This window comes from Schistocerca nitens, chromosome 7 (genome assembly GCF_023898315.1).
Source record: "Schistocerca nitens isolate TAMUIC-IGC-003100 chromosome 7, iqSchNite1.1, whole genome shotgun sequence".
Lineage (NCBI taxonomy): Eukaryota > Metazoa > Arthropoda > Insecta > Orthoptera > Acrididae > Schistocerca > Schistocerca nitens.
Window position 1 is genome coordinate 599,538,632 of NC_064620.1, and position 16,611 is coordinate 599,555,242.

Genomic DNA, 16,611 nt, shown 5'->3' on the forward strand with positions numbered 1-16,611 from the left:
AAAGGCTCAAAACAATGACAGTAAGAAGAGTCAGTCTTCTTGTATTTAAGTCGGCATTGTGCCTTTTGTATTTAATTACGATACAGTTTCTGAGTTTCATGGTCAATGTGAAAGTGCGAGTGATACAGTAAACATAAAGTGAAGCATCGGAATCAAATCTGGACTCACAGGAAAGGCTCAAAACATAGACAGGAAGAAAAGTCAGTCTTCTTGTATTTAAGTCGGCATTGTGCCTTTTGTATTCAATTCCGATTCAATTTCAGTGTTTAATCGTCAATGTGAAGGTCCAAACGATACAGTAAACCTGAAGTTAAGCATCGGAATCATAACTGGACTCACAGGAAAGGCTCAAAACACAGACAGAAAGAAGAGTCAGTCTTCTTGTATTTAAGTCGGCATTGTGCCTTTTGTATTTAATTCAGATACAGTTTCAGAGTTACATCGTCAGTGTGGATGTCCAAGGCATACAGTAAACATAAAGTGAAGCCTCGGAATTTAAAACTGGTCTCACAGGTAAGACTCAAGACGTAGACAGTAAGAAGAGTCAATCTTCTTGTACTTAAGTCGGCATTGTGCACTTTGTATTTATTTCCAATGAAGTTTCTGAGTTTCATCGTCAATGTGTAGGTCTAAGGGATACAGTAAATCTAAAGTGTGGCATCGGAATCTAAAACTGGTCTCTCGGGAAAGGTTCAAACATAGACAGTGAGAAGAGTCCGTCTTCTTGTACTTAAGTCGGCATTGTGCCTTTTGTCTTTAATTCCGATGCAATTTCTGTGTCTCATCGTCAATGTGAATATCAAAGGAAAACAGTAAACCAGCAGTTGTGCATCGGAATCTAAAACTTGTGCCAACAGGAAAGGCTCAAAACGTAGACACTAAGAAGAGTCACTCTTCTTGTACTTAAGTCTGTATTGTGCCTTTTGTATATGATTCCGGTGCAATTTCTGTGTTTCTACGTCAATATGAAGGTCTAAGGGATGCAGTAAACCTGAAGTGAAGCATCGGAATCTAAAACTGGTCTGACAGGAAGGGCTCAAATCATAGACAGTAAGAACAGTCTGTCTTCTTGTACATAAGTCGGCATTGTGCCTTTTGTATTTAATTCCGATGCAATATCTGTGTTTCATCGTCACTGTGAAGGTCCAAGGGATACAGTTAACCTGAAGTGAAGCATCGGAATAAAAACTGGACTCACAGGAAGGGCTCAAAACATAGACAGTAAGAAAAGTCAGTCTTCTTGTATTTAAGTCGGTATTGTGCCATTTGTATTCAGTCCGATGCAATTTCCGTGTTTCATCGTCAATGTGAAGGTCCAAAGGATACAGTTAACCTGACGTGAAGCATCGGAATCTAATACTGGTGACACAGGAAATGCTCGAAACATAGACAGTAAGAAGAGTCAGGCTTTTTGTACTTAAGTCGGGACTGTGCGTTTCGGATTTAACTTTGATGCAATTTTGGTGTTTCATCGTCAATATGAAGGTATAAGGGATACAGTAAAACTGAAGTGAAGCATCGGAATCAAAAAATGGTCTCACAGGAAAGGCTCAAACATAGACCGTAAGAAGAGTCCGTCTTCTCGTCCTTAAGTCGGCATTGTGCCCTTTGTATTTATTTCCGATGAAGTTTCTGAGTTTCATCGTAAATGTGTAAGTCCAAGGTTATACAGTAAACATAAAGCGAAGCATCGGAATCTAAAACTGGTCTCACAGGAAAGGCTAAAAACGTACACAGTAAGAAGAGTCAGTCTTCTTGAACTTAAGTCGGCATTGTGCCTTTTGTATTTAATTGCGATACAATTTCCGTGTTTCATCGTCAATGTGAAGGTCGAAGGGATACAGTAAACCTGAAGTGAAGCATCGGAATCTAAAACTGGTCTCACAGGAAAGGCTCAAATTATAGACAGTAAGAAGGGTCACTCTTAGTGTACTTAAGTCGGCATTGTCCCTTTTCTATTTAATTCCGATGCAATTTCTGTGTTTCCATGACAATATGAAGGTCCAAGGGATACAGTAAACCTGAATTGAATCATCGGAATCTAAAACTGGTCTCACAGGAAAGGCTCAAAACATCGACAGTAAGAAGAGTCCGTTTTCGTGTACTTAAGTCGGCATTGTGCCGTTTGTATTTAATTCCGCAGCAATTTCTGTGTTTCATCGTCAATGTGAAAGTCCTAGGGATACAGTGCACCTGAAGTGAAATTTCGGAATTCAAACTGGTCCCACAGGAAAGGCTCAAAACATATACAGAAAGAGGAGTAAGTCGTCTTGTACTTAAGTCGGCATTGTGCCTTTTGTATTTAATTCCGATGCAGTTTCTGTGTTTCATCGTCTATGTGAAGGTCCAAAGGATACTGTAAACCTGAACTGAAGCATCGGAACATCAAACAGGTCTCATAGGAGCGGCTAATAACATAGACAGTAAGAAGAGTCAGTCTTTTTGTACTTAAGTCGCCATTGTGTCTTTTGTATTTCATTCCGATGCAATATCTGTGTTTCATCGTCAATGTGAATGCACAAGAGATACAGTAAACCTGAAGTGAAGCATCGGAATCTAAGACTGGTCTCACAGGAAAGGCTCGAAACATAGACCGTAAGAGGCGTCGGTCTTCTTGTACTTATGTCGGCATTGTGCGTTTGTATATAATTCCCATGCAATATCTGTGTTTCATCGTCAATGTGAAGGTCCTTGGGATACAGTAAACCTGAAGTGACATATCGGAATTTAAACTGGTCACACAGGAAAGGCTCAAAATATAGGCAGTAATAAGAGTCAGTGTTCTTGTACTTATGTCGGCATTGTGCCTGTTGTATTTAATTCCAATGCAGTTTCCGTGTTTCATCGTCAATGTGAAGGTCCATTAGATACAGTAAACCTGAAGTAAAGCATCGGAAACCGAAACTGGTCTCACAGGAATGGCTCAAAACATAGACAGTAAGAAGAGTCAGTCTTTTTGTACTTAAGTCGTAATTGTGTCTTTTGTATTTAATTCCGATGCAATTTCTGTGTTTCATCGTCAATGTGAAAGTCCAAGGTATACAGTAAACCTGCAGTTGTGCATTGGAATTTAAAACTGGTGGCACAGGAAAGGCTCAAAACATATCCACAACGAAGAATCAGTCTTCATGTACTTAAGGCGGCATTTTGCCTTTTGTATTCAATTCCGATGCAATATCGTCAATGTGAAGGCACAAGAGATACAGTAAACCTGAAGTGAAGCATCGGAATCTAAAACTGGTCTCACAGGAAATTCTCACAACATAGACAGTAAGATGTGACTATCTTCTTGTACCTAAGCCGGCATTGTGCCTTTTGTATTTAATTCCGATGCAGTTTCAGAGTTTCATCGTCAATGTGAAGGTCCAAGGGATACAGCAAACCTGAAGTGAAGCATCGGAATCCGAAACTGGTGTCACAGGAAAGGCTCAAAACACAGACAGTAAGAAGAGTCAGTTTTCTTGTACTTAAGTCGGCATTGTGCCGTTTGTATTTAATACCGAAGCATTTTCTGTGTTTCATCGGCAATGTGTAGGTCCAAGTGATACAGTAAACCTGAAGTGAAGCATCGTCATCTAAAACTGGTGACACAGGAAAGGCTCAAAACATAGACAGTAAGAGGAGTCAGTTTTCTTGTACTTAAGTCGGCATTGTGCCGTATGTATTTAATTCCGAAGCATTTTCTGTGTTTCATCGGCAATGTGAAGGTCCAAGTGATACAGTTAACCTGAAGTGAAGCATCGGAATCTAAAACTGGTGACACAGGAAAGGCGCAAATGCATAGACACTAAGAGGAGTCAGTTTCCTTGTACTTAAGTCGGCATTGTGCCTTTTGTACTTAATTCCGATGGAATTTCTGTGTTTCATCGTCAATGTGAATGTCCAAGGGATTCAGTTCATCTGAAGTGAAGCATCGGAATCTAAAACTGGTCTCACAGGAAAGGCTCAAATCATAGACGCTAAGAAGAGTCAGTCTTCTTGTACTTAAGTCGGCATTGTGACTTTTGTACTTAATTCCGATGGAATTTCTGTGTTTCATCGTCAATGTGAAGGTCCATGGGATTGAGTAAACCTGCAGTGGTGCATCGGAATCTAAAACTGGTGACACAGGAAAGGCCCAAAACATAGACACTAAGAGGAGTCAGTTTTCCAGTACTTAAGTCGGCATTGTGCCTTTTGTATTTAATTTCGATACAGTTTCTGTATATCCACGCCAATATGAAGGTCCAAGGGATACAGTAAGCCTGAAGTGAAACACCGGAATCCAAAACTGGTGTCACAGGAAAGGCTCAAAACACAGACCGTAAGAAGAGTCAGTTTTCTTATACTCTAGTCGGCATTGTGCCGTTTGTATTTAATTCCGAAGCATTTTCTGTGTTTCATCGGCAATGTGAAGGTCCAAGTGATACAGTAAACCTGAAGTGAAGCATCGGAATCTAAAACTGGTTTCACAGGAAAGGCTCAAAACATAGACAGTAAGAAGAGTCAGACTTCTTGTAACATAGTCGGCATTGTGCCTTTTGTACTTAATTCCGATGGAATTTCTGTGTTTCATCGTCAATGTGAATGTCCAAGGGATTCAGTTCATGTGAAGTGACGCATCGGAATCTAAAACTGGTCTCACAGGAAAGGCTCAAATGATAGACGCTAATAAGAGTCAGTCTTCTTGTACTTAAGTCGGCATTGTGCCTTTTGTACTTAATTCCGATGGAATTTCTGTGTTTCATCGTCAATGTGTAGGTCCAAGTGATACAGTAAACCTGAAGTGAAGCATCGGAATCTAAAACTGGTGACACAGGAAAGGCTCAAAAAATAGACACTAAGAGGAGTCAGTTTTCTTGTACTTAAGTCGGCATTGTGCCATTTGTATTTAATTCCGAAGCATTTTCTCTGTTTCATCGGCAATGTGAAGGTCCAAGTGAATCAGTAAATCTGAAGTGAAGCATCGGAATCTAAACTGGTGACACAGGAAAGGCCCGAAACATAGACACTAAGAGGAGTCAGTTTCGTTGTACTTATGTCGGCATTGTGCCTTTTGTGTTTAATACCCATGCAATATCTGTGTTTCATCGTCAATGTGAAGGTGCAAGGGACACAGTAAACCTGAAGTGAAACACCGGAATCCAAAACTGGTGTCACAGGAAAGGCTCAAAACAGAGAGAGTAAGAAGAGTCAGTTTTCTTATACTTAAGTCAGCATTGTGCCGTTTGTATTTAATTCCGATGAATATTCCGTGTTTCATCGTCAATGTGAAGGTCCAAGAGATACAGTAAACCTGAAGTGAAGCATCGGAATTTAAAACTGGTCTCACAGGAATGGCTAAAATCATAGGCAGTAAAAAGAGTAAGTCTTCTTGTATTTATGTCGGCATTGTGCCATTTGAATATATCTGTGTTTCATCGTCAAGGTAAAGGTCCTAGGGATACAGTAAACCTGAAGTGAAATATCGGAATTTAAACTGGTCTCACAGGAAAGTCTCAAAACATAGACAGTAAGAAGAGTCAGTCTTCTTGTACTTATGTCGGCATTGTGCATTTAGTATTTAATTCCGATGCAATTTCCGTGTTTCATCGTCAATGTGCAGGGCCAAGGAATACAGTAAACCTGAAATGAAGCATCGGAATCTAAAACTGGTTCCACAGAAAAGCTCAAACCATAGACAGTAAGAAGAGTCAGTCTTCTTGTACGTAAGTCGGCATTTTGCCTTTTGTACTTAATTCGGATGCAATTTCTGTGTTTCATCGTCAATGTGAAGAAGCAAAGAATACAGTAAACATGAAGTTGAGCATCGGAATCTAAAACTGGTGACACAGGAAAGACTCCAAACATAGAAAGTGAGAAGAGTCAACCATCTTGTACTTAAGTCGGCATTGTGCCTTTTGTATCTAATTCCGAATCAATATTTGTGTTTCATCGTCAATGTGAAGGTGCAAAGGATACAGTAAACCTGAAGTGAAACACCGGAATCCATAACAGGTGTCACAGGAATGGCTCAAAGCTTAGATAGTAAGAAGAGTCCGTCTTCATGTACTTAAGTCGGCATTGTGCCGTTTGTATTTAATTCCAAAGCAATTTCTGTGTTTCAACGTCAATGTGAAGGTCCAACGGATATGCATTAAACCTGAAGTGAAGCATCGGAATCTAAAAATCGTCTCACGGGAAAGGCTCAAACATAGACTGCAAGAAGAGTCAGTCTTCTTGTACATAAGTCAGCATCGTGCCTTTTGTATTTAATTCCGATGCAATTTTTGTGTTTCATCGTCAATGTGAAGGTCCAAGTGATACAGTAAACCTGAAGTGAAGCATCGGAATCTAAAAGTGGTCTCACAGGAAAGGCTCAAAACATAGACTGTAAGAAGAGTCAGTCTTCTTGTACTTAAGTCAGCATTGTGCCTTTTGTATTTAATTCAGATGAATTTCTGTGTTTCATCGTCAGTGTGAAGGTCCAAGGGATACAGTAAACCTGAAGTGAAGCATCGTAATCTAAAACTGGTCTCACAGGAAAGGCGCAAAACATTGACAGTAAGAAGAGTAAGTCTTCTTGTACTTAAGACGGCATTGTGCCTTTTGTGTTAAATTCTTATGCAGTTTCTGAGTTTCATCGTCAATGTGAAGGTCCAAGGGATACAGTAAACCTGAAGTGAAGCATCGGAATGTAAAACTGGCCTCACAGGAACGGTTGAGAACATAGACAGTAAGAAGAGTCTGTTTTCTTGTACTTGAGCCGGCATTGTGCCGTTTGTATTTAATTCCGAAGCATTTTCTGTGTTTCATAGCCAATGTGAAGGTTCAGGAGATACAGTAAACATGAAGTAAGGCAACGGAATCCAAAACTGGTCTAACAGGAAAGGCTCAAAACATATACAGTAAGAGGGGTCAGTCTTCTTGTACTTAAGTCGGCATTGTGCCTTTTGTATTTAATTCCGAAGCATTTTCTGTGTTTCATCGTCTATGTGAAGGTCCAAGGGATACTTTAAACCTGAACTGAAGCATTGGAATCCAAAACATATCTCATAGGAGCGGCCCATAACATAGGCAGTAGGAAGAGTCACTCTTTTTGTACTTAAGTCGGCATTGTGTTTTTTGTAATTAATTCCGATGAAAATTCTGTGTTTCATCGACAATGTGAAGGTCGAAGGTATACAGTAAATCTGAAGTTCTGCATTGGAATATAAATTGGGTGGCACAGTAGAGGCTCAAAACATAGACACTACGATGAATCAGTCTTCGTGTACTTATGTCGGCATTTTGCCTTTTGTATTTAATTCCTTTGCGAAATCTGTGTTTCATCGTCAATGTGAAGGTCCAAGGCACACAGTAAACCTGAAGTGAAACATCGTAATCTAAAACTTGTCTCACAGGAAAGGCGCAAATCATAGACAGTAGGAAGAGTCAGTCTTCTTGTACTTACGTCTGCATTGTGCCTTTTGTATTTAATTCTGACGCAATTTCTGTGTTTCATCGTCAATGTGAAGGTACAAGGGATACAGTAAACCTGAAGTGAAGCATCGGAATCTAAAACTGGTGACACAGGAAAGGCCCAAAACATAGACACTAAGAAGAGTCAGTTTTCATGTACTTAAGTCGGCATTGTGCCTTTTGTACTTAATTCCGATGGAATTTCTGTTTCATCGTTAATGTGAATGTCCAAGGGATTCATTTCATCTGAAGTGAAGCATCGGAATCTAAAACTGGTCTCACAGGAAAGGCTCAAATCATAGACGCTAAGAAGAGTCAGTCTTCTTGTACTTAAGTCGGCATTGTGCCTTTTGTACTTAATTCCGATGGAATTTCTGTGTTTCATCGTCAATGTGAAGGTTCAAGATATACAATAAACTTGAAGTGAAGCATCGGAATCTAAAACTGGTTTCACAGGAAAGGCTCAAAACATAGACAGTAAGAAGAGTGAGTCTTAGTGTACTAATGTCGGCATTCTGCCGTTTGCATATATTTCCGATTCATGTTCTTGTTTTATCGTCTATGTGAAGGTCCAAGGGATACAGTAGACCTGAACTGAAGCATCGGAATCTAAACCTGGTCTCATAGGAGCGTGTCATATCATAGACAGTAAGAAGAGTCAGTCTTAGTGTACTAAAGTTGGCATCGTGCCTATTCTATTTAATTCCGATGCAATTTATGTGTTTCCATGTCAATATGAATGCCCAAGGGATACAGTAAACCTGAAGTGAAAGACCGGAATCCGAAACTGGTGTCACAGGAAAGGCTCAAAACATAGACAAGAGAGAAGAGCAGTTTTTTTGTACTTAAGACGGCATTGTGCCGTTTGTATTTAATTCCGAAGCATTTTCTGTGTTTCATCGTCAATGTGATGGTCCAATGGATATACATTAAACCTGAAGTGAAGCATCGGAATCTAAAATTCGTCTCACAGGAAAGACTCAAACATAGAGAGCAAGAAGAGTCATACTTCTTGTACTTAAGTCAGCAGTGTGCCTTTTGTGTTTAATTCCATTGCAGTTTCTGTGTTTCATCGTCAATGTGAAGGTCCAAGTGATACAGTAAACCTGAAATGATGCATCGGAATCTAAAATTGGTCTCACAGGAAAGGCTCAAATCATAGACAGTAAGAAGAGTCAGTCTTCATGTACTTAAGTCGTCATTGTGCCTTTTGTTTCTAATTCCGATGCAATATCTGTGTTTCATCGTCAATGTGAAGGTCCAAGGGATACAGTAAACCTGAAGTGAAACATCGTAATCTAAAACTGGTCTCACAGGAAATTCTCAAAACATAGACATAATGAAGAGTCAGTCTTCTTGTCCTTAAGTCGGCATTGTGCCAAGAGTATTTAATTCCGATGCAATTTCCGTGTTTCATCGGCAGTGTTAAATTCCAAGGAATACAGTAAACCTGATGTGAAGCATCGGAATCTAATATTGGTTTCACAGGAAAGGCTCAAAACATAGACAGAAAGAAGGGTTTGTCTTAGTGTACTTAAGTCGGCATTGTGCCTTTTTTTTTAAATTCCGAAGCAATTTCTGTGTTTCCATGTCAATATGGATGTCCAAGGGATAGAGTAAACCTAAATTGAATCATCGGAATCTAAAACTGGTCTCACAGGAAAGGCTCAAATCATAGGCAGTAATAAGAGTCAGTCTTCTTGTACTTATGTCGGCATTGTGCCTTTTGTATATAATTCCCATGCAATATCTGTATTTCATCGTCAATGTGAAGGTCCTAGGGATACAGTAAACCTGAAGTGAAATATCGGAAATTAAAATGGTCTCACAGGAAAGGCTCAAAACATAGACAGTAAGAGAAGTCAGTCTTCTTGTACTTAAGTCGGCATTTTGCCTTTTGTTTTTAATTCCGATGCAATATCTGTGTTTCATCGTCAACGTGAAGGTCCAATGGATACAGTAATCCTGAAGTGAAGCATCGTAATCTAAAACTGGTCTCACAGGAAAGGCGCAAAACATAGACAGTAAGAAGAGTAAGTCTCCTTGTACTTAAGTCGGCATTGTGCATTTTGTATATAATTCCGATGCAGTTTCCGTGTTTCTTCATCAGTGTGAAGGTCCAGGAGATACAGTAAACCTGAAGTGAATCGTCGGAATCTAAAACTGGTCTCACAGATAAGGCTCAAACATAGACAGTAAGAAGAGTCAGTCTTCTTGTACTTCTAACGGCATTGTGCCTTTTGTATTTAATTCCGATGCAATTTCTGTGTTTCATCGTCAATGTGAAGGTCCAAGGGATATAGTAAATATGAAGTGAAGCATCTTTATCTAAAACTGGTCTCACAGGAAAGGCGCAAAATATAGACCGTAAGAAGACACAGTCTTCTTGTACTTAAGTCAGCATTGTGGTTTTTGAATTTAATTCCGATGCAGTTTCTGTGTTTCATCGTCAATGTGAAGGTCCAAAGGATACAGTAAACCTGAAGTGAAGCATCGGAATCTAAAACTGGTGACACAGGAAATGCTTCAAACATAGACAATGAGAAAAGTCAGTCTTCTTGTACTTAAGTCGGCATTGCGCCTTTTGTATATAATTCCGATGCAATATCTGTGTTCCATCATCAATGTGAAGGTCGAAGGCATACAGTAACCCTGAAGTGAAGCATCGGAATCTAAAACTGGTCTCACTGGAAAGGCACAAACATAGACAGTACGAAGACTCAGTCATCTTGCACTTAAGTCGGCATTGTGAATTTTGTATTTAATTCCGATGCAATTTCTGTGTTTCATCGTCAATGCGAAGGTCCAAGGGATACAGTAAACATGAAGTGAAATATCGGAATGTAAAACTGGTCTCACAGGAGAGGCTCAAATCATAGACAGGAAGGAGAGTCAGTCCTCTTGTACTTATGTCGCCATTGTACATTTGGTATATAATTCCGATGCAATTTCTGTGTTTCATCGTCAATATGATAGTCCAAGGGATACAGTAAACATGAAGTGTAGCATCGGAATCTAAAACTGAACTCACATTAGCGGCTCAAACATAGACAGTAAGAAGAGTCAGTCTTTTTGCACTTAAGTCGGCATTGTGCCTTTTGTATTTAATTCCGTTGCAATTTCTATTTCTTTATCGTCAATGTGAAGGTCCAAAGGAAACAGTAAACCTGAAGTGAAGCATCGGAATCTAAAAATGGTCTCACAGGAAAGGCTCAAAACATAGACAGTAAGAAGAATCAGTCTTCTTGTACTTAAGTCGGTATTGTGCCATTTGTATTTAATTCTGATGCAATTTCTGTTTTTGTATCGTCAATATGAAGTACCAAGGGCTACAGTAAAACTGAAGTGGAGCATCGGAATCTAAAACTGGTGACACAGGAAAGGCTCAAAACATAGACACCCACAAGAGTCGGTCATCTTGTACTTAAGTCAGCATTGTGGTTTTTGAATTTAATTCCGATGCAATTTCTGTTTTTCATCGTCAATGCGAAGGTCCAAGGGATACAGTAAACATGAAGTGAAATATTGGAATCTAAAACTGGTCTCACAGGAAAGGCTCAAATCATAGACTGTGAGAAGAGTCAGTCTTCTAGTACTTAAGTCGGCATTTTGCTTTTGTATTTAATTCCGATGCAATATCTGTGTTTCATCGTCAATGTGAAGGCCCAAGAGATACAGTGAACCTGAATTGAAGCATCGGAATGTAAAACTGGTCTCACAGGTATGGCTCAAACATAGACAGTAAGAGGAGTCAGTCTTCTTGTACTTAGGTCGGCATTGTGCCTTTTGCATTCAATTCCGATGCAATTTCCTTGTTTCATCGTTAATGTGAAGGTCCAGGAGATACAGTAAACCTGATGTGAAGCATCAGAATCTAAAACTGGTCTCATAGGAGCGGTTCATAACATAGACAGTAAGAAGAGTCCTTTTCTTTTGTACATAAGTCGGCATTGTGTCTTTTGTATTTAATTCCGATGCAATTTCTGTGTTTCATCGTCAATGTGAAGGTGTAAGGTATACAGTAAACCGGCAGTTGTGCATCAGAATCTATATCTGGTGACACAGGAAAGGCATAAAACATAGACAGTAAGAGAAGTCAGTCTGCTTGTACTTAAGTCGGCATTGTGCCTTTTGTATTTAATTCCGATGCATTTTCTGTGTTTTATCGTGTATGTGAAGGTCCAAGGGATACAGTAGACCTGAACTGAAGCATCGGAACCTAAAACTGGTCTCACAGGAAGGTCGCAAAACATAGAAATTAAGAAGAGTTAGTCTTCTTGTACTTAAGTCGGCATTGTGCCTTTTGTATATAATTCCGATGCAATATCTGTGTTTCATCGTCAATGTGAAGGCCCTAGAGATACAATAAACCTGAAGTGAAATATCGGAATTTACACTGGTCTCACAGGAAAGGCTCAAAACATTGACAGTAAGGGGGGTCAGTCTTCTTGTTCTTAAGTCGGCATTGTGCCTTTTGTATTTAATTCCGGTGGAATTTCCGTGTTTCATCGTCAATGTGAAGGTCCAAGGGATACAGTAAACCTGAAGTGAAGCATCGGAATCGAAAACTGGTCTCATAGGAAAGGCGCAAAACATAGACAGTAAGAAGAGTCGGTCTTCCTGTACTTAAGTCGGCATTGTGCCTTTTGTATTTAATTCCGATGCAGTTTCTGAATTTCATCGTCAATGCGAAGGTCCAAGGGATACAGTAAACTTGAATTGATACATCGGAATCTAAAACTGGTCTCACAGGAAAGGCTCAAATCATAGGCAGTAAGAAGAGTCAGTCTTCTTGTACTTAAGTCGGCATTGTGCTTTTTGTATATAATTCCCATGCAATTTCTGTGTTTCATCGTCAATGTGACGGTCCAAGGGATACAGTAAACCGGAAGTGATATATCGGAATCTAAAACTGGTCTCACAGGAAAGGCTCAAATCGTAGACTACGGGAAGAGTCAGTCTTCTTGTACTTAAGTCGGCATTGTGCTTTTGTATTTAATTCCGATGCAATATCTGTGTTTCTTCGTAATGTGAAGGCCCAAGAGATACAGTAAACCTGAATTGAAGCATCGGAATCTAAAACTGAACTCACAGGAAGGCGCAAAACATAGACAGTAAGAAGAGTCAGTCTTCTTGTACTTAAGTCGGCATTGTGCCTTTTCTATTTAATTCCGAACCAATTTCTGTGTTTCCACGTCAAAATGAAGGTCTAAGGGATACAGTAAACCTGAAGTGAAGCATCGGAATTTAAAACTGGTCTCATAGGAATGGCGCAAAACATAGATAATAAGAAGAGTCAGTCTTATTGTACTTCTAACGGCATTGTGCCTTTTGTATTTAATTCCGATGCAATTTCTGTGTTTCATCGTCAATGTGAAGGTCCAAGGGATATAGTAAATATGAAGTGAAGCATCTTTATCTAAAACTGGTCTCACAGGAAAGGCGCAAAATATAGACCGTAAGAAGACACAGTCTTCTTGTACTTAAGTCAGCATTGTGGTTTTTGAATTTAATTCCGATGCAGTTTCTGTGTTTCATCGTCAATGTGAAGGTCCAAAGGATACAGTAAACCTGAAGTGAAGCATCGGAATCTAAAACTGGTGACACAGGAAATGCTCCAAACATAGACAATGAGAAAAGTCAGTCTTCTTGTACTTAAGTCGGCATTGCGCCTTTTGTATATAATTCCGATGCAATATCTGTGTTCCATCATCAATGTGAAGGTCGAAGGCATACAGTAACCCTGAAGTGAAGCATCGGAATCTAAAACTGGTCTCACTGGAAAGGCACAAACATAGACAGTACGAAGACTCAGTCATCTTGCACTTAAGTCGGCATTGTGAATTTTGTATTTAATTCCGATGCAATTTCTGTGTTTCATCGTCAATGCGAAGGTCCAAGGGATACAGTAAACATGAAGTGAAATATCGGAATGTAAAACTGGTCTCACAGGAGAGGCTCAAATCATAGACAGGAAGGAGAGTCAGTCCTCTTGTACTTATGTCGCCATTGTACATTTGGTATATAATTCCGATGCAATTTCTGTGTTTCATCGTCAATATGATAGTCCAAGGGATACAGTAAACATGAAGTGTAGCATCGGAATCTAAAACTGAACTCACATTAGCGGCTCAAACATAGACAGTAAGAAGAGTCAGTCTTTTTGCACTTAAGTCGGCATTGTGCCTTTTGTATTTAATTCCGTTGCAATTTCTGTTTCTTTATCGTCAATGTGAAGGTCCAAAGGAAACAGTAAACCTGAAGTGAAGCATCGGAATCTAAAAATGGTCTCACAGGAAAGGCTCAAAACATAGACAGTAAGAAGAATCAGTCTTCTTGTACTTAAGTCGGTATTGTGCCATTTGTATTTAATTCTGATGCAATTTCTGTTTTTGTATCGTCAATATGAAGTACCAAGGGCTACAGTAAAACTGAAGTGGAGCATCGGAATCTAAAACTGGTGACACAGGAAAGGCTCAAAACATAGACACCCACAAGAGTCGGTCATCTTGTACTTAAGTCAGCATTGTGGTTTTTGAATTTAATTCCGATGCAATTTCTGTTTTTCATCGTCAATGCGAAGGTCCAAGGGATACAGTAAACATGAAGTGAAATATTGGAATCTAAAACTGGTCTCACAGGAAAGGCTCAAATCATAGACTGTGAGAAGAGTCAGTCTTCTAGTACTTAAGTCGGCATTTTGCTTTTGTATTTAATTCCGATGCAATATCTGTGTTTCATCGTCAATGTGAAGGCCCAAGAGATACAGTGAACCTGAATTGAAGCATCGGAATGTAAAACTGGTCTCACAGGTATGGCTCAAACATAGACAGTAAGAGGAGTCAGTCTTCTTGTACTTAGGTCGGCATTGTGCCTTTTGCATTCAATTCCGATGCAATTTCCTTGTTTCATCGTTAATGTGAAGGTCCAGGAGATACAGTAAACCTGATGTGAAGCATCAGAATCTAAAACTGGTCTCATAGGAGCGGTTCATAACATAGACAGTAAGAAGAGTCCTTTTCTTTTGTACATAAGTCGGCATTGTGTCTTTTGTATTTAATTCCGATGCAATTTCTGTGTTTCATCGTCAATGTGAAGGTGTAAGGTATACAGTAAACCGGCAGTTGTGCATCAGAATCTATATCTGGTGACACAGGAAAGGCATAAAACATAGACAGTAAGAGAAGTCAGTCTGCTTGTACTTAAGTCGGCATTGTGCCTTTTGTATTTAATTCCGATGCATTTTCTGTGTTTTATCGTGTATGTGAAGGTCCAAGGGATACAGTAGACCTGAACTGAAGCATCGGAACCTAAAACTGGTCTCACAGGAAGGTCGCAAAACATAGAAATTAAGAAGAGTTAGTCTTCTTGTACTTAAGTCGGCATTGTGCCTTTTGTATATAATTCCGATGCAATATCTGTGTTTCATCGTCAATGTGAAGGCCCTAGAGATACAATAAACCTGAAGTGAAATATCGGAATTTACACTGGTCTCACAGGAAAGGCTCAAAACATTGACAGTAAGGGGGGTCAGTCTTCTTGTTCTTAAGTCGGCATTGTGCCTTTTGTATTTAATTCCGGTGGAATTTCCGTGTTTCATCGTCAATGTGAAGGTCCAAGGGATACAGTAAACCTGAAGTGAAGCATCGGAATCGAAAACTGGTCTCATAGGAAAGGCGCAAAACATAGACAGTAAGAAGAGTCGGTCTTCCTGTACTTAAGTCGGCATTGTGCCTTTTGTATTTAATTCCGATGCAGTTTCTGAATTTCATCGTCAATGCGAAGGTCCAAGGGATACAGTAAACTTGAATTGATACATCGGAATCTAAAACTGGTCTCACAGGAAAGGCTCAAATCATAGGCAGTAAGAAGAGTCAGTCTTCTTGTACTTAAGTCGGCATTGTGCTTTTTGTATATAATTCCCATGCAATTTCTGTGTTTCATCGTCAATGTGACGGTCCAAGGGATACAGTAAACCGGAAGTGATATATCGGAATCTAAAACTGGTCTCACAGGAAAGGCTCAAATCGTAGACTACGGGAAGAGTCAGTCTTCTTGTACTTAAGTCGGCATTGTGCTTTTGTATTTAATTCCGATGCAATATCTGTGTTTCTTCGTAATGTGAAGGCCCAAGAGATACAGTAAACCTGAATTGAAGCATCGGAATCTAAAACTGAACTCACAGGAAGGCGCAAAACATAGACAGTAAGAAGAGTCAGTCTTCTTGTACTTAAGTCGGCATTGTGCCTTTTCTATTTAATTCCGAACCAATTTCTGTGTTTCCACGTCAAAATGAAGGTCTAAGGGATACAGTAAACCTGAAGTGAAGCATCGGAATTTAAAACTGGTCTCATAGGAATGGCGCAAAACATAGATAATAAGAAGAGTCAGTCTTATTGTACTTCTAACGGCATTGTGCCTTTTGTATTTAATTCCGATGCAATTTCTGTGTTTCATCGTCAATGTGAAGGTCCAAGGGATATAGTAAATATGAAGTGAAGCATCTTTATCTAAAACTGGTCTCACAGGAAAGGCGCAAAATATAGACCGTAAGAAGACACAGTCTTCTTGTACTTAAGTCAGCATTGTGGTTTTTGAATTTAATTCCGATGCAGTTTCTGTGTTTCATCGTCAATGTGAAGGTCCAAAGGATACAGTAAACCTGAAGTGAAGCATCGGAATCTAAAACTGGTGACACAGGAAATGCTCCAAACATAGACAATGAGAAAAGTCAGTCTTCTTGTACTTAAGTCGGCATTGCGCCTTTTGTATATAATTCCGATGCAATATCTGTGTTCCATCATCAATGTGAAGGTCGAAGGCATACAGTAACCCTGAAGTGAAGCATCGGAATCTAAAACTGGTCTCACTGGAAAGGCACAAACATAGACAGTACGAAGACTCAGTCATCTTGCACTTAAGTCGGCATTGTGAATTTTGTATTTAATTCCGATGCAATTTCTGTGTTTCATCGTCAATGCGAAGGTCCAAGGGATACAGTAAACATGAAGTGAAATATCGGAATGTAAAACTGGTCTCACAGGAGAGGCTCAAATCATAGACAGGAAGGAGAGTCAGTCCTCTTGTACTTATGTCGCCATTGTACATTTGGTATATAATTCCGATGCAATTTCTGTGTTTCATCGTCAATATGATAGTCCAAGGGATACAGTAAACATGAAGTGTAGCATC